This window comes from Manis javanica, chromosome 6 (assembly GCF_040802235.1).
Source record: "Manis javanica isolate MJ-LG chromosome 6, MJ_LKY, whole genome shotgun sequence".
Lineage (NCBI taxonomy): Eukaryota > Metazoa > Chordata > Mammalia > Pholidota > Manidae > Manis > Manis javanica.
Genome location: NC_133161.1, coordinates 138,866,950 through 138,891,347, shown reverse-complemented (window position 1 = coordinate 138,891,347; position 24,398 = coordinate 138,866,950). Strand labels below are relative to the sequence as shown.

General features: G+C 51.0%; 1 long non-coding RNA gene across 1 annotated transcript; it reads left to right on the top strand.

The window, feature by feature from the left end:
* The first annotated feature begins 9,433 nt into the window (after positions 1-9,433).
* LOC140850017 (uncharacterized) lies at positions 9,434-16,253 on the top strand. The gene is made up of 2 exons (XR_012132646.1): positions 9,434-11,766; positions 16,019-16,253. It is a non-coding gene; the product is annotated as an uncharacterized lncRNA (long non-coding RNA).
* The last annotated feature ends 8,145 nt before the right edge of the window (positions 16,254-24,398 follow it).

Here is a 24,398-nt window from a genome sequence, read left to right as displayed (position 1 = left end):
CACCTCCCTCCCCCCACCCTGACTTGCCCCTCTCCCACTCCCTGTCACCTCCAATTAGACAATTCACGTTCATGCTTTTCAGAATCTGGCCTTCCTACCAGCTTAATTCAGCACCCACCCATCCCCGCCCCCAACCCCACGCCCCCAGCCTCTTAGGGCTTCCGTTTGACATGTCACACCAACCTGCACCCCCCTCCCACCCCCGGGGGACTTTGTGGAGAAGGCACAGAGTGTATTCCTGTCTCTGGACCCCAGCAACCTTCCCTCCTGATTTCTGCTGCCTTTGGAGGCCAGCCTGTCTCCCCGGCCTTGATGAGGTTCATGGCCTCCGAAGTCAGCAGCTGTCATCATCTGCACCCCTGGATGACAAGTTTAATGCTACTCGTACCATTATTTAAATCAGAACACCAGCTACTATTTTTCTCCTGTGCCAGTCACTTTGTGGTGAGCCAGTCTTCTCAATGACACCACTAGGCAGGCAACACCATTACCATGTTACTGGTGAGGTAACTGAGTCCTTAGGGAACTTTCTAGGCTGGGAAGCAGCAGCGGGCGCTCAGGCCCAGATTCCTCTGTCTTTAAGCCCTGGCTCCTATACCACAACTTGTCCTGTTTCCCTATGAGAGTGTAAGCTCTCTGTGGGTAGAGACCTCATAAGGCAGTGCCCCTGCCAGCCCTGGGACAGACAGTGCCCCCTGCAGAGCGCACAGTTAGGGCTTAGTACTGCAGTCACATCAGGGCAGCACTGCTTGGAACCCTCTACTGATTTCCCATCTCACTCAGGATACAAGCCAAAGTCTTTTAGAGTGCATACAAGGCCCTGTGTGATCAGCTGCATGCACACACACACACACACTCCACCCCTATCTACTCTGCTCAGATCATGCTGGCTCCTTGCTGCTTCTCAACATTCCAAGCCTGGCCCACAGTGGCTCCAGGAGTAACTGGCAAGACCAGCCCCCAGGACTCCTTGCTCTGAGGCCCAGGCTCTGTGCACCAGCAGAGGCTGCCTTACCTGCTCCCAGAGCCAAGGGACTGCCTCATTTCCAGAGAGGCTCAGGTCCCAGCTGAGCACTCGGGGCCGCAGGTCCTCTCCCCGCCAGGGCAGGAGCTTTCCAGGCCTCAGGTTGGAGCCTGCCTCTCTCTTGTACTGTTTCCCTCCCCTTTCCTCCCCAAACACCAGGTGCCCTGTTCTCCAGCCGCATGTGCCAGTCCGCCAAGCACCAAGGCCGCTCCCCACTAGGCTTGGCTTGTGTTGTCCCCTCTGCCCAAAAGTGTCCTCCTGCGTTTTGCCTCTCCAAGCCCTCCAAATCCTGTTCAGATTACAGCTGACCGGAGCTTTTCCCTCCCTGTTGCCCCTTTCCACCCTGAGAGCAAGTCGCTCCCCTGCGCTGTTCTCGATGGCGTGATGGCCCTCTCTCCCCTGACCAGTGCCACTGTGGCCCTTACCTCAGCCCACCTTCCGCATTCATGTAGATAAGCCTCCACCTTTACACTTGAGACCCACAGGCAGAGAAAGGCTCTCGGACATGTTGTGCCCCATGGTGGCTGGTGCCCAGTTTATACATGTGGCTTTTAGAGAATTACACTGAATTCTCTGAGGAGAAACTAAGGCCTAGAAACAAAGAGCGGACCCCAGCCATGGCGTCTAACCCGGCTAGGGCTGCCAGGGACACGCGGCACTCTCAGGTGGCTGCAGTTTCAGAGAAACAACAAATGAGGTGTTCCTTTTAAGTGCGGGGAGCATAATTTTTAGATGCCCTCATGACTTCCATCTTTTGGGGTCCCTCCCTCCGGAATTATGTTACGCTGTGTGGCAAAAGAGAGATTATGTAGATGAGCCTCACATAATCCCAACAAGCCCTTTCAAAACAAAATTTCCTCCAGCTTGTGGCCGAAGGGAAGTCAGAGACTCAAAGAATGAGAAGGATTCTATAGTCATTTGCTGGCTTAAGGATGGCGGGGGACACACGACAAGGAAAGTGAACAGCCTCTAGGAGCTGAGAGCAGTGGCTGATAGCCAGCAAGGAAACAGGGACTTAGTCCTATAACCACAAGGAACTGAATTTGGGCAACAACCCAACTGAGCCGGGAGGCAGGTTCATCCCAGAGCCTCCAAAAAGGAACACAGTCCAGCCAACAATTTGATTTTAGCCTGCAAGATCCTGGGCAAGAGGACCGGGCGGAGCCGCTCTGTAACTTCTGACCCTCCCAACAGTGAACTGCACAGCACTTAGGTTCTTTGAGTTGCTACCTTTGTGGTACTTTGTTACATAATAATGGAAAAAGAATGCCATAAGTATGTCTCAAATATTTCATGGGACATACTTATACTAAAAAATTATTCATTGTTTATCTGTGAGTCATTTATAAGTGGGCCTGATGTATTTTTATTTGCTAAATCCCACAACCCTCAACGGCAGGGAGGTCAGGTCACAAGGACAGACCAGTCTGGAGCTGGGCCGCAGCGCCACTTGAGATTTCCCTAGCTGGCACAGGGTTCCAGGGCCTGGAGGTGGTCTGCACACCGCCACTACCTGAGCAAAAGCAAAAGAGGTTCCTAGGGGGCCTACTCCACACCCTGCACACAGGTTGTAACAACTTCCCTCTAAAGCAGGGGGTTAACCTGGGGTCTAGACCCCTGATCTAGATCCGTACATGGAGTTCTGAGGGTATGGGAACTTTGATAGGAAAAAAAAAAATCACACCTTTATTTTCACTGCCCTCTAACTGAAACTTGGTATTTTCTTTAGTTAAGAATATAGATATTATTAGCACCCATGACTTCGTCACCAAAAGAATCACACAGCACTTTTTGTCAATATCACAAAATAGTTTGCATTCATCACTATCTGGAAGTTATGATAGCTACTAGGTCTTGTTACTTAAGATGTTAATAAAAAAACATACACATTACTAAATCACACAGTTTTAATATTTGGGCAACTATATATCAATATAATTGGTTTCCTTTGTAACTCTAATGTATTTTAGAGAAATATTCTGAGAAGGGGCCCATAGGCTTTACCAGACTGTGTCTGTGACACGAAAAAGGTCAGACTCTGGTAGAAACAACATGGCATAAAACACACAAAAAGATGTCAGAATCTCAGATAACCTGGGTTCAAATCACAGCTCTAATGCTTCAATGCTGTGAAACTGAGGTCAGTTATTTAACCTTTCTGAGCCTCAGGTTCCTCATCTGTAAAATGAAGCTACTGTAAGAATTAAAGAAAGAATATATGTGAACCACCTCACACAGGCTGGTCCTCAGAAAATTCTAGTTATTATTTTTAACAACTTGACCAATAACTATAGTCACTTTCCTCAAAGATTATAATATAATAACATATATTATAATAACTATAATCACGCATTATGGGTTCCTCATTTTCCTTTTCCCATATCTTTGCACTGCTGCCTTTGGGCTCCAGCAGAGACAGTGGCTTCCTGTGGCTTCCTAAGGTCTTTGCCCCATTTACCCACAGCCCCTGCCCTGGGTCCCACAGGCCCCGTCCCTGGCACAACCTGCACATCCCCATCACTATCTACCCGCTGTGCCAGCAAGCAGGACAAAAATGCACATCCACCCCATGGTGGTGACGACCTGCAGTTTGCTAATGAGAAACAAGCAGTCTGCCACACTCAGTGCCGAGGGAGAACAGATCCCTACCAGAGCCCTAACCCCCATGCTTGAGGCAGCACAGGGTCACCATGGCCAGGGGGGTGCAAAGGACTTGTCTGCCTGGACCTCTCCTTGCACACTGAGCCCCTGCCCTGCACCCACACCACAGCCCTCCTGTTGTTGGGCACTGGACCCAGCCTGGGGAGTGGGCAGGAGGGCAGCCAAAGCCTGAGTCACTGGGAGGGGACAGCCAGGTCTGGAGATGTGGCTTTGGTGGGGAGGACTGAGGACGGGGAGGAGCAGAAGGGCCCTCCTTCTGAACCGAACCCCTTATGGCCTATAGGATGAGCTTCAGCCCACTCTGCCCTTTTCTGTCTCACAGGCCCACACCTTCTCTAAAAGCAATGGCTCCCTTCCCTTTGTAGCTCTCATCACCCATGTAAGTCATTAGTCACCAGAAACACAGAGGCCCCAGGGGGCTGCTGACCACTCCAGGTAACAGAGCAGTGTGAAGACTGATGTCCACTGCCTTGGGCTTGGGTGGAGCTGGAGATGTTGGCTGGACCCTTAGCACTGGAAAGAGGCAATTCCTGAGGCAGGGACAGCCTTGTGCGTGTCTGCCCAACTGGCCCATCAGATGCCCCACACCCAGTGCTCGAGGCCCAAGCAGGACAACCCAGTCCCTGGCAGGCCTGCCCAGTGCTGCCCAGAACGCTTGCTGCCAGGCAGCCATCTCCATCCTTGGCTTCTCACACAGACTCTTGTTGCCTGTGTTGTGTGTCTGCACCCCACCCCCCACCCCCACCCCCCACAGCTGGGTCCCCAGTCATGCGGGCCTCTTCTCAAACCAAGTGCCCTCCAGCTGTCCGTCCACTTGGGTTTTTGTATCCATACTTTAGGAGAGGGAACTCCTTTGCTCGCCAACCCATGGAGTCCGCCTCCATCAGGCTTGCCCAGACCCCTGAGGAAGGGGGCAGATATGGACCCTGTGATTTGGCTTCTGGCATACTGGCAGGGACCCCCCCGCCCCAGACTTAGCCACTTAAGCTGCCCTCTTGTGCTCCCACGCGGGACCATCCATCCTGCCCCTCATATCCTGCTCTACAGGATCACAGTTCTGATATGTCCTCTCAGCTCTCAGCACCTACCCCACACTATGGTCAAAGAGAGGTTTGGACCAATCCTGACAAAACAGGAAGCATATTAGTATAAGGGGAGGGTATGGGACTATCCCCCCTTCCAGGGGAGGGAGATGTCTATCAGGCACCTTCCATGCGATCTCAGAACTGTGCTGGGAACTTCCTACAGAACATCTTCGCTACTCTTAAAATAACCTGCAAAATCGGTATTTTCTCCATTTTATAGGTAAGAACACTGAGGCCCAGAGGTTACTCTAACTTGCCCAAGGCTGAGTGTGGAGCTGGACTTGAGCCAGTTCTATCTGGTTCCCCAACACTGGCCACTCTCAGGCCTGCCAACCCCAAGTCTCCCCGGAGCCTCTGCCTGCTTGGTCCTGCCTTGGTTTCCCATTAGGCCTTTTACATCCCCTCTGGGACTGAAACTCATCCTGAATCCCTTTCAGTATGACTGGAACCCCAGCACACTGCTAATTCTCAGCAGTCTCTTCCCCTGAGACCAGCCTTGGTCCCCGTGATCCCCAAAGCCCACAGGGACTCTGCACCCAGTTGGCTGACCTCAGAGCCATGCTGCTGCCATCTCTCTGTTTTCCTGCTGCTCTGTCCCACCTATTGGACTGGACTTCTGGGAATGGCTCTGGCCCAAAAGAAGGCTGACCTGCTGCACCTTGAGGATGCTGGTTATGCGACAATAGGAACCTGCTCTTGGGGCCTGGCCTGCTGGCTGCCTAGCCCAGCCTCCCCCTTCTCATTTCAAGGCCCATCACCCCTGGAGGCTGAGCCTGCAGGAGCTGTGATGAGGGCCCTTCCTGACTCAGCCAGCAGGTTCCGAGTGCTGTGCCCCCTCTCCATTTCTCTCACCTCCAAGCAGTCCCCTGGGAGTACCTGCCCTGCCTGGAGATCTGGGCCCATCACAACTTCCAGGCGTAGCTTGCTCAGGAAGTGGGGATCAGACATGATAAGAAACAGCCAGGGACAAATATGGAAGTTGGGAAAACAGTCTGGAAAGTCTTCTCCAAAAGGGTATGGACACAGAAAACTTGGTAGAGAGGGGCTGGCAGGAGCTATCCAGGCCCGGTTTCCTGGGCATGAAAGGTAGCAAGCCCTGGGGGGTGGAGAGGGGCCCAGAGATGCCTGCCCTGGCCTCCTGAAGCTGTCTGCTTACAGACTGTCTGCTCACATCGCTTTTTCCAGACGCCAGCCCAGCTTCCCCACACGCTGCTGTTGTCAACACCCATCTTGTTGCCTGGTCCCCCGCAGAGGGACACTGTGGCCTAGAGACTCCACGGCGTTTAGCTGCCAAGCCTCACCCTCCATGGAGGAACACTCACCTTTTCTTGGCTTCTCTCGCTTGAGTTCTAACTCTTCTCCAGAGTGGCTTTCCCACCCATTCTGGGCCGGCCTTAGTCAAGGGCTGCCAGGAGGGGCTGAGGCAGGCCTTGGGGTAGGCAGAGCAGGGTACTTGTGGGTAAAATTGCAATATTTCCAGAATCTCTTCCCTGGCCTTAGTGCATCTCCATATCAATAGGTAATTACAATGGGCGAGAGGGCATATCTGGACCTGAGAGGTTGGGTGGGGCCCCTTCTTCTGTAGCCGGGTCCCAAGAGACACAGAAGAGTAGAAGAGAACAACTACTTGTAAGCAGTAAATGGGTTTCTCCCACTTTATTCCTCCCTTTAACTGATTTCGGTTTCAAAGGTATTTGCCCCGGGATTTACCCCCCGGAGTTACAGTACTGTAGCCCCTGTGTCACCCCGGGGTGCTGGAGCAGCTCCTTCCTGGACGAAGAAAACCGAGGGGCCCAGAGCAGGCTGAGGAGAGACAGAGACAGAGACAAAAGGAGAGAGACACGAACTGTGGAGACAGACAGACAGAAGAGCACCGAGAGGCCAAAACTGACACCACATGGTTCCTGTATCGGACTCCAGGGCCCAGAAGACAAGGTTTTGGGCTGAGTCAGTTGCCATGGTGACAAACACGCAGGAACTATCCAAGATAACCAGGATGGCGGCAGTAACATGTGTTGTGGATAAAACCTCCTCCCCACCCCACCCACTCTGATGCATTACTTGGGATAAATTTGGCTTTTGCACAATCACCTTCCCGGAGAGGCCTGGGGTAGGAGTTCAAAGGTCATCGGGTGAAAGGAATGGCCCTAGGAAACCGGATGGGCTTGGGGCAGATTTTTGCTCATGAGAAAAGGTACATTTCATACCTCCTACCTCACTTCTGCCTTCCTGAGTCTGAACTGGGGTCCCCTATCTCTCTGCTCCAGAACATAAAGGCTGGAAGTGTCTGAATTCCTGCCTGGGGTCACATAGTAAGTCTGAGGACAGGGGGAGGTTCTGGGAGGTTCTTCATGAGCCCAAACTGCATCCCAACAGAGCTCAGTGTCCGTGGTGAAGCCAAAGCTAAAATGAGGGCATGTGAGGCAGTGTAAGAGCCTGCCTCCCGAGAACACTGGCTTCGTAGGCAGCCGCCGCCCTCACGAGAGAGGGCCGGAATATCCAGGAGAGACGTGGCAAGCAGGAGAGGCACAGGGGACTCTGAGAGAGGAGAGGACAAGCTCTGGCCTGGGAGACCCAGGAGATGGGACCTGCGGCAGGTGGAGGAGGGAGGGGCAGTTGCCAAAGGGAGACGGGTCCATCAGAAAGTCCCCCACCGGCGCCTCTGTGCCTGAGGGCCTGACAGGGTGAGACCAGCCACACCAGTCCCCTCCCGCCAACTTCCCTGCCCATCTCTGGGCCGCTGGCGGGAAGGATTCCATGGAAAGAACCCAAATTTCAAGTCAGGTCCTGCCGCCTCCTGCTTGTGCAATCTCAGGCAGGCCTTGCAAATTCCCTGGGCCTCAGTTCCGGCCTCCGCTGGGTGGAGCCAACAATAATGCATCTGGAAGGGCCGTTCGGAGGACTAAATGTCACGAAGCACGTGGGGGCACTGGGCACATTGCAGGCATCTCTGTCCAAGCTGTTGTTCGTTGCCATGCAGCAGAGAGGAGCAGACAGGCCAACGGGGCAGTGAGAGGTTCACGTGAGGAGACACTCCGCTTTCTCTAAGGACATTGCACCCAGATTTTCTGATCTAAACAACCAGCTTCAGTAGCAATTTCCCATCTTGGAAAGTTTCTGGAAAATGATCTGTGACAGCAGTGGGTTTGGGAGTGGTCCACCTGGGCACAGTGGACCTGGCTTTGTTTGGGGCATTCGCCTGGGGAATGCCAGAACCACACCACGGCCTGGGGGACCGGAAGGCAGTTCTCTCCACTGACTCTTGTTCCTGACCATTATCAGCACCCATGATGCCAACCCCTCCTGCGCTGAGAGCACTGAGCCCTTCACTGGCCCTTGTGGCTCAGATGGCACCAGCTTTCTAGGGAATGTAGAGATCTCTCAACCTGAGACCACATCTGCTCCTTGTCTGCTGTTGGTAAGAGTGAAATCCACCCTACTCACATCCCAAGTTCAAGCCTTACTTTGGTACCATGCTTTTTGGTTGGGATGGGATAGAGGTGAGGTGGAGACAGGAAGCAAGAAAAGCTTGACCTTTGGTGTCCAGCTCGCCCAATAACAGCCAAGCACTGGAGGGACTGGCTTAGGGGATGGGCATCCTGTTTCCCAGATCTAGACTAGGGCAGGACCACAGGAGGAGCAGAGGCCTGGCCACCCCTCGAAGGTTGCACGCCAGTGAGCAGGAAGGCAGACCAAGCCTGGGCCTAGGCCTAGGGCCCCCCCACTGCCCGGCTCTGGCCCCATGGGGCAACAGCAGGAGGCCTCCTGGGCAGAACACCACCTCCCCAGCTGGCTGTCTTCTCTGTATCTGCTTTCACTCACTCCCTGCTTTTTCCACACTGATTCTCTTTGGCCCTGAGGTGATTTTTCCAGCTTTTCATCTGTTTCTATGTGGCACCAGCAGACAGGCAGCCTCAGTGGCAGAAGGCTGACTCGGTGTGTGTGTTTATACGTTGGGGGCAGAAGTGGGTGGTGAGGCATTGGCATAAGGAAGAAGAGGAGGAATTAGTGAGTAGACCTGAGTCTGGCAGTCCTGGTGGCTCTCCAAATATTTGGGGGAAAGTCCAGGGCCCCTGGGCGCCAGAGAAGGCTGGAGGGGGGCAAAACACCCACTTTCTTCACGATTCCTCAGGGTTTTTAGAGGAACCCGGGTGAGCTATAGATAACAGGAGAGGCTTAACGTGAAAGGTAAGAGCCCCGTCTGCCTTCCCTCCCCAGGCCCACCCGGGGCCGCAGCCCAAGCACCCTGGGGGTGTGGATAGAACACCACGGCCCTAAAACTCTGAAAAACTCTGGGGCACAGTGTTCTGTGCCCTGGGGTAGGGGCAGAGTGCAGGCAGCCACTCTTCTCTGTCTGCCAAGCAGCTTTCTCCCAGGGGATTAATAGGGCCTTCCTGCCACCCCTCTGGCTGGTGCAGGAGCCAGAACACCACCCCTGGCTGCCAGCCAGCCTGTGTCTGGGGAGCCAGTGCTCTCTCAGAGGCTTGCAGATGCACTGCTGGGGCCTCAGGGTGGGCGAAAGGAGAGAGAAGCCTCTGGGGAGTCCCTGGGGCCACCCAGCTGGGAAGGACTAGCCCTGAAATTCAGCCAGCCCCAGCTTCTGGGGAAATAGTCCTTCCTGCCCTATGGTTGAAGACGATCAGGTGGTCAGGTGGGTCTCTTGATAATTTGTCATCTCTGCCCCACCCCCCTCCCTCTCTCTCTCCTTTTCCCTCTCATTTTCTCTCTTTCCTGAAGACAGGGGATATACAACCAAAACAGAACCTGTAAGACAGAGGACAGGGGTCCAGGAGGCTGCAAGCTTCCATCTTGCACAGATGTGCTGTCTGTCAAAAGGCCAAGTCTAAGCTAAGGGGTGGCTATGATCTTGGGCAGGACAGGAGGGGACTGAGATTAGAGGAGCAGGCTCTGTGCTTACAGGTCCAGTGGGATGGGGAGAAACTTGTATATATTTATCTGCAATATCTATATAAACAACTGTATAGCTGCCAGGCAGCTCTCAAGTCATTCTATAGGGGAGGAACGTGAGGCCCAGTAAGGCTGAGGACTTGCCGCAGGCCACGCAGTTATTGGAATTAGATTAGACTCTGGTTGTTCTGCCATCAGACCCAGCGCCTCCTTTTTCTCCCCCACCTTCTCTAGGCCCTGAAGCCAGGAGAGCCCAGCAGGAAGGGAAGATGGGCCAGCCACCCCAGTGGGGAATAAGTATTTTTCCCTGCTCGGGAGGGGGTCAGGTCTAGAGCAGCTGCTGAGAAAGGCAAACCAGAGCCCATGTCCCTGAAGGCGTGGGGGGTGGGGTGCTTTCTAGAACCGGCAGCACCCACAGAACGGGACCACGCTAAGTGGCTTCTAAACCAGCTCTACTTGGACGTAGCGTGCACTTGTCTCTCCCTTGCCCCTCCCTGCACTCTGCTACGTAAACAAACACGGCACTCAGCTCTCTGCTGGCAAACACTCCCGACTTAGCAACTGCTCCTAGAACAAATAAACACTCACACACTGCACGCTTACACATACACTCACTCACATGCACTAGCTCGTGCTCCTGCTGTCCATGGAGCCCCCGCTGGGCTGCCCCAAACATACAGGCTGCATTCAACGCTGTGGCTGAGATGGTCACCTCCTGCCAGGGTGCTGGGACCAGTGGGACCTCGGATGCCTGGTGACGCAGGGCCCTGGCTGGAGGCTTGGGCTGGTGGTCCATGAGCCCGCTCAGGAGGGAGGAGCTCTTTTGAGAACCGCTGAAGTTAGCTCTAGGGACCACTTGATGTTAGGGAGCTAAGGTCAGGATGCTTTAGGAACCAGTTCAACAAATGGAAGCCCTGGGGAAGGAGATTAGCCAAGATCTCAAGAAGGGCCCTTATAGAGGTAGGAGCAGAACTCTTGACCAGAACTCTTCCCACTTCCCCACAAAAGGCTCCTTCCCCTGCCAGGCCTTTGTGGTTGGGGCCATTTAAAGGGGATGGCAGAATCTCAAGTGGTGACCATTAGACAGTAAAGTCCATGCCTAGTTTGAGAATGACGTTCTCAACCAGGCCTGAGCAGCATGCCTCCCACACTGCTGTCACAATGACCTTTTCCCTTACCTGGGAACGTCCCCCAAACTGCCTTGTCTTCTCCTGGGGAACGGAGGCTTCCTGTGGCATCCAGTTCACAGCTAGGTGCCAGGTGCCTCCTCAGTAAATCAGAGGTAACGTTGGTTACCTAGAGCCTGTGTTCTACCCAGGGAACAAAAAGGCAAAAATTATCTTAGGCTAGCGAGATGAGAGGTTAACCCCAGCAACTTGTTTAATAAGCAAATCAAGGCAGTGGAGGTGAGGGGAGGTGGTGTTGTTTAATCCTGCACTGCAGCCTGGAGCACAGGAGGTGACAGCTGGAGATGGCCACAGACCCCAGGCCCGGCATCGGGCAGCAGGGCATGGCACAGGCATATCTGGCTGTAGGTCTTGGCTCCTCTGTTATTAGCTGTGGGACAGTGGGCAGCATACCTAACTTCCGTCTCTAAAATTCCCATCTTGTGCAGTTGCTGTAAAGATTAATAAATGCTGTATGTTAAGTCTCCGGCACTGGCACTTGGTCCCAGTGATAGATGAATGTGGCAGGATTTTAAATCCCAGTTCTACTTCCCTATACTGTATGAACAAAAATCTGTATTAATCAAGTTGAAACAAGATGATATATGTAAAAGTACTTTATAACAAAAAAAATGACCTACAAACAAAAGCATTATCATTTGAAATAGTTTCACTGTTCCAATCAATATGGCCCCAGAATATTTCTAAAGTCCAAGTCTGGTTCATTAATGATTGCCCATAGTTCATACAATAATTATACTCAGGGACAAGTCATCATTCACACAGCAGTAGGAGTGAATACAAATCATTGGTGCTGGTAGTCAGGAGCAGGTCACTTGTACTCTCATTACAACTTTGCCATGGTGAGCAGCAGTGACGGAGAAAAAAATGTGGACAGTGGGCCTACGGCTGCAGGGTTCAGGTATGAGCTCCCCCACAGCAGGTGTGGGGGTCACCAGGTAGACCCTCCTGTCCTCCCAGTCTTGGCATTTCCCTTGGCATTTCTCAGCACTCAGGGACCTTCCTAAGTGTCCCCTCACTTCTCTGCCTTCTCTGGCTGGCTGGCTGGCCCCTGAGCTGCTGTCGGCATGAGCAGGCAAAGAGGTCTCATTCTAGGGCAAGGCAAGGGGGGCACTGGGTCAGGGACCTGCCAGGCTAAGAGGGCTGAATCTACAAGGTAAGGGCCATGACGGACCTCCTGGCCAGACAAGCCTAAGAACCGAGCATTGCTGAGTGTTGCTCCTGTAAGTCTGCAATGGTCAGGATACATCTTAGCCAGGAGAGCAGGAAACCTGGCATCAGATCTGGAAGAGTGTGGGCAGGGCTTTGCGATTCTAGCAGTGAGAAAGACTGGCTGACCTGGGAAGGTCAAAAAACTCTTGTTTGCCAAGGGCAGGCCCCAAGGCCCAAGTTAATGGGCAGAAGCCTGTGCAAGCTGGGCCAATGGGGATCTGACAGCATGTAAAGCAGGTCCTGAGAGCTGTTCCCGGAATCCCTACTGAATGTCTATCATTGAGAACAACCGAAAATAGCAGCATGCACTCTGCCTCATCAAGAGCCTGGTTCACATCTGTTTGCCACTTATGAGCTTGAGAGAATTACCTAACCACTCTAAGTCTCCGTTTTCTCATTTAAAATAGAGATAATGGCACCTACCTCACAGAGTAATAGCCATTGTGTGATTAAATGACGAATGGAATCTGAAATGCTTAGCACTTTCTCTGGCCTTATTGGAAGTGCTCAAAAAAAGCCAGGCATTATTACTAATTAAGCATTTAGCAGTGCCTATCATATACCAGGCCCTGTGCTTTGTATAGGAGATGCAAAGATAAGTCATGGACCCAACTCTCAAGAAGGTTATATGCATAAAGCAGTGGACAGAGGCTCCTACTTCAATTAGCAATTAAACGCAGCAAGATCATTATCCCAGGGCAGGCAGGTACAAAGTGCAGTAGAGGGAAGCTGGGGAAAGAGCACTCAAATTTGCCTGGAGAAATTAGAGAAAGCCCCCAGGAGGGTCTAGTGCGTGAGTTGCACCTGGAAAGATGACTAGGTGTTTTCCTGGCAGACAAGCCAAGAACAGGGAACATGGGCAGAGGAAGGAGCAAGGGCAGAGACGCAGAGCTTTGGGGAAACCTGCTGCGCTCTGGGAGTCAGGACAATGAGCTTCAGTGTTGCTGCAGCATGCAGGGGCGGAGCGGGAAGGGGAGCTGGGACCCGGCTGACTGACAGACAGAAACCAGACCATACGGGACTTCTTCTGCTATGCGGAAGGACTTAGATTTTATCCTGACAGTGATGAAAGCTACTGAAAAATTTTAAGTAAAGGAATGATGGAAAAGATATGTTCCATAAAAATACTGCTCTGGCTGCTACATGTCGTATGGACTGAGCACGGCCAAGGCTGGTGGAGGGGGAGCCGGTCGGATGGCCAGAGCCATCAGGAAGCGAAAGGTGGATGCAGGCAGCAGGGAGGGGCTGGAGCACAGGGCATGGATGTTCCCAGGGTCAGATTGGCAGGACTTGGGGACTGGATGTTGGGGATAAGGCAGAGACCCCAGGGAAATGTTGACACCCTTCTCCAAGACGGGGGTCTCCAGAAATATGAGCAGATTCAAGAGTAGAGAGAGTCCTGCTAATGAGTCCTGAGATATCTCAGAGAACTTAAGGTGGAGTTCAGAAGACAGCCTTTTGCAGGAAGTGCAGATGTGAGGTTCTGGGCAGGAGGGTGTAGCTTAGCCAGAAATGGGGCCTACGGAGAGTGAGAAGAGAAGATGGGGATTATGGGATCACCATGGACAGCTATGGGAAATCCTAACCAACATTTATGGACCTAGAGGAGAGAGGAGGCCCCAAAAAGGACTGAACAGAATCCTCCAAAATCATAGAAAGAGATTCGGGAAAGATCAGGATCACACAAACCCAAGGAGCAAAGTGGTCAAGACTGGAAGATAGATGGCATTAAATCCACTGCCAACTGAGAAAAAGGACTGAAGAGCGCCCACTGGTGGTGACTTGGAAGAGGGGCATTTGCGTGTTAATGGTGATGTCAGACAACAGTGGCTCAGGAGTGAATGGGAGGAGAAATGACATGTTACTTTTTTGAGAAGCTTGACCAAGAGGGACGATGTACGGAGCAATAGCCAGAGAGGGACTTCAGGTAAAAGGAAGGTTTGCTTTTTGTTTTTGAACGTGGGAGAGACTTGAATAAGTATCTATGCTAAGCAGAGGTGAGTTTGAAGATTTAGGAAAAATAGAAGGGATAATGGGAAAGGTCCCAGAGGACACAGGAAGAAATGGGATCCCAGTGCCCATTCCCTCTGCCGGAAACACTCTTATCTCAGGTCGGGTTCCCCTGGAAACTGACTCTGATATTTTCCTGTAGAATTACTGGGCAGCGTTCATGGGACCAACTCCTGCTGGTTGAGGAAGCAAAGGCAGCCAGACCGGCAGAGCGCTGCGAAGCTGGGCTGTCCCTTCAGAAATGACCCCAGCTGGAGAGGAGAGTTGCCTAGGCAGATAGATTTGCAGAGGTCTGACACCATCTTTGGGCTGAATGATTGTCCTCACCTGGGGCTCAGCATTCCAGAAGGACAAGCAGAAGGGGAGCTGGGGGTTGGATTCATTAAGGGATGTTTCTGGGATTTAGGTAAGCTCCCTGTCCTGCGGTGCCTACTGTCCCAAGGTGGGCTCAGGGGAGAAGCCTGCCAGTCACGCTCCACTTGAAGCTTCCTTCCATCTCTGAGGGTCGCTGTTTATTTTGTCTTGGCTGACCCGCCAGTCCAAAAATTGAAAGAAACAAAGTACATATCAAACCCTCCCCAGAATCAGACTTTCCGATAATTTAGAGATCGGTGAGTCAGATACATGTGGATTATATTTTCCTCTAACTATGTACTTGGTTAAAAAATCCTGAGCTGGGATTTGGGAGTGATGGGACCTGTTTGGGACACCCAAGTCATTTATAAAGGGATGAAATATATGTCCCTGCCCCAGGCCCTGGTCATTGGGGGAGGCCTGAACACCTTTGCTGAAGGCTGCATAAATTCCCAAGACTGCAAAGCCCTGGAACAAACTTCTAGGAGGCAAGACTTAGCACCTTGCTAGTAACCCAAGTCAGAACCTCTCATGGGACCAACCTGAGGTAAAACAGGCCCCATGTGGCTGGCTTCTGCTACACCTACCCATCTTCTTACGTGGGGGAGGCCTCGAGGCCAGGAGGCAAATATCAAAAGGCCTCAAGGACAATAAACTCAAACTAAGTTCAGAACCCATTAGTATTAAGAAACCCCCCCAAAAGAGGCCCCCCCATGTTAGGTAAGGTGCTTTCCTGGATGCATGAGTTTAAGGTGAATGTGGGGAAGAGGAGATCCATATTTTATCAGGGATGAAATAGTCAAAAGTCCAAGTCCTCACTCTGATTCTGTGACTTTAAGGTCACCCAGATCAGTAGCCCCTCAGGGTGTTGTTGCCCACCCATGGAAAAATAAAGGTGTGGTTAGATGATGACAGGCCTTTTTAAACCTTAGTTACCTTGTTCTGTATGCTTTATGGCTCCATTTAAACACATCCTTTTCTGCCTCTCCCACATTCACCTTTCTTCTTCCCAAGGGGCATGAGGGCATTTGGGGAGATAACGACCTCGGCCTTGTCCTCCTGTTTCTTGCCAAACTTCAGTCAGTTCTCTAAGCTGTCATCCATCCATTCATTCATTTGTTCATTCAGCAAAATTCCATTGACAGATAAAGCTGGGCAGAGACACATGGCAACCTCCCCAGGAAGAAACCGAGTCTGCCTGGGGCCCCAGGTTAAGTGAGGTTAGGATTAGGTTATGTTAGGGTTGGGATTATGTTATGTTAGGTTAGGGTTGGAGTCTTGTTAGTTTAGGTTAGGGTTAGGGTTATGTTAGGCTGGGTTAGGTTTAAGTTAGGTTAGGTTATGTTAGGATTATGTTAGGTTAGGTTAGGGGCTGGCCCACCTGAACTCCTAACTCCCTTCTCAGCCATATAAGGGACAAATCTTTTTTCCCAGCTCTTACATCCCCTGCCCTCGCCCCTGATTAAAGGAAGGAATGACCCACTTCTTACGGATGGAGAGAGGAAAGAGGTAGGTGAAGGGGTGAGGCCTGCTGTCAGGGGGCAGTAGCTGGCAGATCTCCACTCCTTGATTTCAAGGCCACATTGTCTGAGATGAATGACAGTGGGAGAAGCCCGCAAGAAACCCTTGCAATGGACTGCTGGAGCCTTCGGGTTGGACAGGGCGCCGCAACAGCTGTCCTGCAGATGGGGAAGAGCATGTGAACCTTGAGTTCATATTTCTACAAAAACTTCATCCCCCTCCTTCTCTGCTCACTCCCTTGCTGTATTATGGGGCTTTTGTGGGGTTTGGAAAAATAAACAGAATCTAACCATAACTGTCTGAAAATGCTAAATTACCGGGCAAGACGTAACAGATTAGCAGGGCAAATTAGGCCTGGGTGGGCAATGGCCAGCACCCTGGGGAGCTGGGAATTACCCACAAAAGCGGTGGTCGCCCTGCGTCCAGTCCTCTGCACCTGGAAGCTTCTCTGGGGGCTCTGAAGCCTAAGTCAGATTGTCTGTAGCTTCTGTGGTTCTGAATCCCATTTCTTCAGTTCTAGTCAATTGCCTACATTTACTGAGTTCCTACTATTTGCCAGGTGCAATGTTCAGCACCAGGCACTTACCTGCAATGAATAGACACCTCCCCAGAGATTTACACACAGCCAGCAAGAGAGCATGTGGAATTCTTTCTGCAAATAACCTGACCCCTCCTGCTAACCACCTCTATTTGACCCCCTAAATCTTCAGGCTGTTTGCAGGGTGGGTTAGGAAGTAGAGGTTACCAAGTTAGGCTGCTATTGTGGGGCTTGGAAGAAAGAACTCCCACTTCCCCTCACTCCAGGATGCATGCGAAAAAGAGGTTTCTAGTTTACCAACAGATTTAGGGTCAGATAACCTGGATTTGAATTAATAGTTCTGTGACTTGCCAGCATGACCAGCAGCAAATTATCTTATCTCTCTGAGTTTCAACTTCTGAACTAAGGCTTGTGAAACCCAGCTTGTAAGATGATTATGCAAATCATCTTACAATAAAATAAAATAAGTAGATTCCCTGGCTCGGTGACTGGCACACAGGAAATCTCTATAAATACTGCCCCCTTCCCGTCTCCTGCGTTCCGGTCTCCTGCATGCCTTCCACAGCACGATGCCTTCTCTGTAGGTCTCAGTGCTCGTTTGTTGGGAAACCTTTTCACTGTTGATCCCCTTCCAAGCATGAGAAGGGACTGACTTCCCCCTTTCTCCTTTCTAAGCAGGACTTACCACCTCAGGTCCTCCTAACTTAGACCCTCAGGTCTTGGCTCAACAAGACATCCCGTCCTGTTGACCATGCTCCCTCTTTTGAGTCCCCTTCAAAAGAACGGGCTGCCTGGATCCAGCCGCAGCTCTGTTTTGAAGACTTAAAAATGACGGGAGGGTGTGCGGGAGATGTAGTCCCAGCAGATGAAACTCTGCTCCTTGATTTTTCATGCCAGAAGCGCAGGATATAAGTCAGAAGATACCAGCTGGACACCTAGCCTTTGGTTTGGTGTCTGTGTACCCTAGCCCCGCTGAGCCTGCTTCCTTATCTGTAAAAAGAGGCTCCAAAACTGTTTCGTTGTCATAAAGACTGAATTTGAATGATCATAACAAAGATGAAAGTATGAACTACACTGATGTTCCTATCGTGTTTCTCCAGCTGTGCCCCTCACACACCGCAAGGAGGGACAAGCCCGGGCCAAATCTGGGGAAAAGCAATTTATCCTTGCTAAGCTGCGGAGTGTCACCCCACCCTGTCCAATCAGAAAGGGCAGCGTCCTCCCTCTCCACCTGAGCTGGGGGAGGCAGGCGGTGGAGGGGGGACCCAAGAGCGAGCCCAGAGCTGTCTCCTCCGAGTGTCTATGGGGGAGGGCTCTTGGCAAGGAGCAACCGCTCCAAATGCCGAAGGTGAAATCCATCACCAGGGCCCTGGAATGAGATAAGATAGAGGAACGTAAATTAAGGTTCCCAGAGATAAGAAGGCAGCCTGGGGCCTAAAAAATGCACCTCTCCTGCCAGCTGCCCACTTTTGCAAAGCTGCCGAGCAGAAGGCTGTGCCGGGTGGGGAAGGAACAAGACCCCCGCCCCTTCCTTGAAAAGCAGGCGCAATCCTGACATCCGGGCTTCTCTCCCACTTATGGCAAGTCTTACCGCACTGAGCGTGAGAGGAAGGGCAGGGGTTTGTACTGAGCCCCTCCCAGCAGCAGCAACAATAAACAAACAAATAAATGTGAGGCCACCCACTGGCATCAGAGATTAACGGTAAAGGTTTAGGTTCAGGCAGCCTGGGTTCAAATCCTGACTCTTCTACTTACTGTGTAATCTTGAACAAGCTACTTAATCTCTGTGCACCTCAGTTTCCAACATGGTTAATCTTAATGCTACTGTATAGAACCATTTTGAAGACAAAATATGATTGATCATTTTTGCAGAGCATGTCAAGTGTCTAGCGCACAGAAAGTTCTTAATGAATAGTAGCCATAGTTCTCTATAAGGCTGGCAGAGAATGGGGAAGGCAACACCTCTCTAACTTCCTATTTCTCATTGTCATCCTTTTAAAATTCTGAGTGGTATTTCCAAAAAACAAATGGGGTCAATGTCAGTGCCACTTGCCAAGCATTACTGAAGAATGGACCCTGTCTTCACCATCCCTTCCCAAGTCACTGAATTCCTCCTTCCACTGTCCATCCCCCACAAAATGTATGTGTTTAAGTGCATGTCTGACTAGCTGAGCTTGGAGCAATTACAAGGAGGAATTTTGACCAAGAAATGGTTAAGGCCTAGAGGCCAAGATAGGGTTCCAGCAGATGAAATAGCCGGGAGATACTCAGGAAGGTGAATGAATAATGACCTAGGCTGAAGCCCCCTGGTCCGAGGGGTCATTTCTGATGTGAGAGGCCCTTCATATCCTCAGACTCCTGCCGCCTTCTCTCCATCTTTCCACTCATGATCAATCAAGGTGCAAATGCTCACTTTGTACCCGGGTTTGGAGTAGAACTGGAGAGGTTCATATCTCAGTCCTTGATCTCCAGGTACCCACAGTCTAATCAGAAGGGGGACCAGCCAACTTGGGGTGTTGCAGAGAGTCAGGGAACTGGCCTCATTACTGCAGGAGCCGTAACAGAGTTGGGATGGGCTTGTGGTGGGGGAGGGGGTATTGAAGGATCCCAGAGGTTGTAAAAGCATGTGATGGAGGGACACAGTGGGTGAGGGCAGGAAATTCTAGGTTGAACGCAGTGTGTGGGGTGGGCCAGACTGACAGAGGCAATGAGAGAGAGAGAGAGAGACAATGAGCTGGACCTAAGTTCAAGTCTTGGCTCAGACACTTATTAGCTGGGGAACACTGGGCCAGTGACTTAGCCTCTCTCTGGGGCTGCTTATCTGGAACAATAAAGCTTAACTTCCAGATTTGTCATGAGGCTATAAAATGACATATGTAAGGCCACTTAATGCAAATGTGCCAGTTCCAATGACTGGAATGGGTGTTGGGGGGAAGGTGGGCACTACAAGAAGGGAGCCTAGCTGGGGTGGCTGGGGGGGTGGGTGCTGTTACGGTGAGGAAGGTGGGCAGTGAGGGGTTGGGGGCTGGGAAAGTATGGGACTCATCTTCCATCTGCCTTCCTCCTCTGCTGCCCACCTGTGCTGAAGACTTAAACCCTCTTTTGGCCGAAAACCGACAGACAGTAAGAGGCAGACAGCTGAGAAGACCAGGGAGTGACAGAACATGAGTGGATATACAAATAGACAAGATTAACTATTCCCATTGTATACACAGAGGCTTTGCTAACACTCAGCCAATTAGAAAATTAATCTAAACAGCCACTGGCTTCCATAGCTCTTCAGAGCTCTTTCAAACAGCTGTTCAGCTTGCACTTGCTGCGTCCCTTGTAAGCACCCGAGACTTCTCCTTGGGTCTGTTTTCCCACTTGAGCCTCAAGGACTCTTCAAGAGCAAAGGATCAGGTCTTAGGGTCCTGCTGTTATGTCCAGTGCTCCCTCCATGGGATCACCTCTGAAAGTCTTCCCCGGTCCCCCAGAGGGACCGTCACAGCACTTCTACATTATATTGACATTTATCTGAATGGCCTATAACCAAGGGAGATAGAACAAAGCCTTTGCAGTCTGATAAGTTTGAGCCAGAAGCTCCTAGATCTCTCAGTACTATGATCTTTCTGAGACTCTGTGCCCTCACCTCAAAAGAAAATAGTAATTTTATCTACTTAATAGAGACAAAAAGCAAGCATATATGAAAGAACCAGATCACAGCCCTGGCTCACTGTAAGCATGGAGTGCATTGCACTTTCTGTTGTTATTCTAACAAGCATTATTGGTGACTCTAAGGTCCCAGTGGGCAGGAAACAAACTGACATTTGTGTAGGGCAGACTCTCAGATGGTCCCTGACAATCCCTATGTCCTGGTATCCACAGCCCTGTGTAATCCCCTCCCCTTGAGTGTGGGTGGGGCCTGTGACTTCCTTCTAACCAACAGAATATGGCAAAGGAGATGAGATGTCACTCCCAACATTAGGTCACATAAAATCGTGACTTCTGACTTTCTGGTTTATACGCATTGATGCAGCAAAGCTGCCACGTAGGAAAGGCCCATGTGGTGAGGAATTGAGAATAGTCTCTGGCTAATGGTGAGCTAAGAACGGAGGCGCTCGGTCCACCAGCCCCCTCTTGGGACTATGTTCTGCCAAATACCACATGAGCTTGAAAGTACAGTTCACCCTTGAACAACTCCTGGGTTCAGGGACCCTAACCCCTGTGCAGTCAAAAATCCATGTACAAATTTTGGCTCCCCCAAAACTTAACTACTAAAAGCCTCCTGTTGACCAGAAGCCTTAGTGATAACAATCAATGAACACATTGTTCATTGTGTTATTCTTATGTATTGTCATATGTATTATATACTATATTCTTATAATAAAGTAAGCTAGTGAAAAGTTTTTTTTCAAGTTGTCTCTTATCTTCCACTATATTTATTTTTAAAAATCCACATATAAGTGGACCCCCACAGTTCAAACCTGTGTTGTTCAAGGGCCATCTGTAAATCCTTCCCCAGTGGAGACTTCAGATGAGCCCCCAGCCCTGGTCAAAATCTTGATGACAGCTTTGTAACAGACCCTGAAGCAGAGGGTCCAGCTAAGCTGTGCCCAGATCCCAGCCCACGGAGACTGAGAGATAATAAATATGCATTGTTTGAAGTCACTAAGTTTCACAGGAAATTGTTACTCAGGAACAGATAATTATTCCTAGCATAGGACTTGGCAGAGTGGAAGGTAACTGTGGATGAATGAATGGTAGCAACAGGTAAACTTATCAGGACCTGAGAAAGCCCTGACTGGGCAGGACCCACAAAGAGGGTTCTTTACCAGCACCCCACAGCCTGTATCTTTTTATCTTTTGTCCTGTTCTGTTCCTCACTACGACCCCAAGTCTCTCCTCCCTTCTCCAGTCCCCAGGACCTTGCTCTGCTCTGGTTCCTGCATTTAGTCATTCCCTCTGAATTTTTTTTTTTCCTCAAAAAAAGAAAAACCAACTAGCTCTCTCTAAAATATCTGACCCTGGTGAATTGGAATAATTTCTGATGGAAAGCAGTCTTGTCCAGAAAGCCTCTTACCCACCCTGCTTAGGAATGTGGTTGCTGCAGATATTAAAACAGACCTGCAGGCGTCTGCGAGGACTGGGGAGCTTGTGCCAGAAATGACCTCAGCCTGCACAGCAAGGCTTTTACCTATGAAAAGCTGCTGCTCTGAGCAGATCACAACAGCACCCTTCCTCCTCCAAACCCTTCCCCTTCTGGGCACCCCTAGTCTAATGCCTGAGCCCTAACTTCCCACCCAAGGCTGGTACCAAAAGCCGGGAGCGCAGTGCCATCAGAACTGCTAGAGACGATGTGTGGCTCCTTTTGTCCAGGAAGTGGCTCGGAGTGGCTTTGGTGGAAACATGGGCCTCGTGGCTAGCAGCCCCACTTTTCTCTCCTTTCTTCCTGAATCCCCCCTCCACATTGCACACCCCACACAGCTGACGGGGATCCTGTTCAGGTTGAGAGGTATCAGACTTCATTCGTCCTGCAAGAGACGCCCTCTCAGGGGAGGCCTGGACTTGGGGCAGAAACCGGAGACAGAATCCTCTTGGTTGGTGAAGGCTCCTCACTGAGTAGCTGAAGTTCCCAGCAGGGCCTTGGGGTTGGTCCCGCCTAACCCAGCCCCTGTTGCTGAAGCTGAACATGTCCAAGATGAAGCAGAAACTTTTATTAATTATCAGATGTCCCTCTTCTACTGAGAAGCTCAGAGACCAGGAGAATCCAACTACAACTATTCCTGCCTCCAAAATCAACAGCTTAGTCCTTGATAATTTCCCAAATCATAACAACTTATCTTTGCCTAGCCCATTCCTGTATGCAAAGTTGTCCATTTTATGAGAAATAGGTCATTTTCCATATGCTATTTCTCACAAAAATCCTATAGTATTTTTAGCCCCCCTTAACAGGTGAATAAACTGTGGCTCGGAGAGATTAGTCATGGTTTCCCGGTTGTATAGTGAACGAGTGGCAGACGAGGACCCTAAACCAAGGCCTGCTGACGCATAGCCCTCTTCTGTTCCCACCACGGCTCACTGCCCCAGATCTGAAATGCTCGTTCCCCTCTAATTTTGCCTCTCATTTGAGTGCAGATCACCTTATGTTGAAATATAGACAATATTGCCTATTCCCTGCTCACTTCCTTCACCTTAGGCTTCCCCCATGCCAAACTCCAGGGAGCTGGGTTGAATGGTTTTAGACAGAATAGCAATGAACTGGCCTCCTGCCTTTAAGTCAAGAGCCCCGGGTGTTCAGCTCTGGCTGGCACCAGTGGCAGTGTGTGACTTTGAGCAGGTCACCTTACTTTTCCAGGGATTGTAATATGAAAGTGATAAATTGGATGATCTTTGAGGCCACTTCTGGCTCTAAAACTATGTGATTCTTTGATTCAAGTCCTGGTTGGACTCCTTCTTGGGGAGAAACAGTTTCCCAAGTCATTGGTGAAATGACCTGGCCTGCTGCCCAGCTAATGCCATGTTGGGCTGGGAGTGGGAACACTTAGCCAGCTGCCCCAAGGATGACTGTACGGCCCTGTCCCCCATCTCCACTCCAACAGGTCCCTTCATTCCTGGTTCCTTTCCAGCCTTCCACAACATGTCATTGTGATCTCTTTCACGGAAGAATATGAGCTCTTCAATATCTCTGTCCTTGAGTCTCAGTGACGGATGATTATTGCCCAACCCCTGGTAACCACACCAGACAGGCTGGCACTTCCCTGATCTCACAGGATGTCTGTGAGCCTGGGTGGAAGGTTACTCCCAATCCTGGGCTCAGGGAGACCTGAGGGCCCTGCAGCTGCTCCCAGCTGTCTGGCTGAACAATGCAGATTCTGTCAGATCTCCGGCTGAGCCTTCTTGTACGGGGTATTGGAGTTGTGGTATTAACTGGAGGAATCTCAGCTGCTTCCTGCTTCTGGGGTCCCAGCAGATTCCTCAGCAAAGATAATCAGTCCAGCTCTGTATCTAACTGCGACCCCCAGAAGTTGGGGGAGCGGTTTCAGTGTCATCTCAAGGCAAGGTATCGAACTTCCTAGGCTAGAAGGGACCCCATGGATCAAGGGTGCCTGGGTTCCTGCTTGCAGGCACAGAGGCAGGAGCATGGCTCGCTTTTCATAAATCTTGGGGGATTTTGTGGCCTCCTAGGTCACCTCTTTCAGTATTTTGTGATTCTAACAGGACCTCCGGACAGCTGTCTCCCTCCTTGCACGAACTACTTGTACCGCTTGCCCTGGTTTGCCCTCTCCACTGCAGCAGGACAGACACTGCAGCCTGCCCCTGCCATTCCCAAGACGGCAGATGCTGTTACCCACCCAGCTTCCAGAGCTATTCCGGTGCTTCTCTGGGTGTCAGATCTCTGCTGCAAGACTTACCTTGTCCCCCAAACTGCTGAGAGACTCCAAGAGACTCTAGCTAGTTTCATTCTGTTTTCTTTCCAACTCCCCAAATGCTAAGTGCTTACTTGGCCATTTTTGCCAGAGTACCTTCCTTTGCAGGTACTTTCTCTCAGTTTTGTTTTCAGACTCATGTCAGTGTCTCTCCTGCTTATCCTATAAACCAGAAGCACCCTTAGGGGACAGACCAGGTCTCCTCCCTCCCTTCTGAACTGGTGTTGGTGCTCACATTTCTGATTATGTACTATCAGGAAGTCCCACCTGAGAGCTATTCCTATGATTATTGTCTGAGCCCATTTCCTGTTTGGTTGGGGCCCGGAAATGTGATAAGGATTTGGCCAGCTGACAATGGACTGGCTGGTCCCCAAGGCCAATTTAGGGAGATGAAGGGGAAAATGACTCTTCATAAAGTGGCTCAGAATGCCACAGACTGGAAACAATGGGCCTGGCAGCACCGGACCCCAACCCTCTTCCTTACACCAA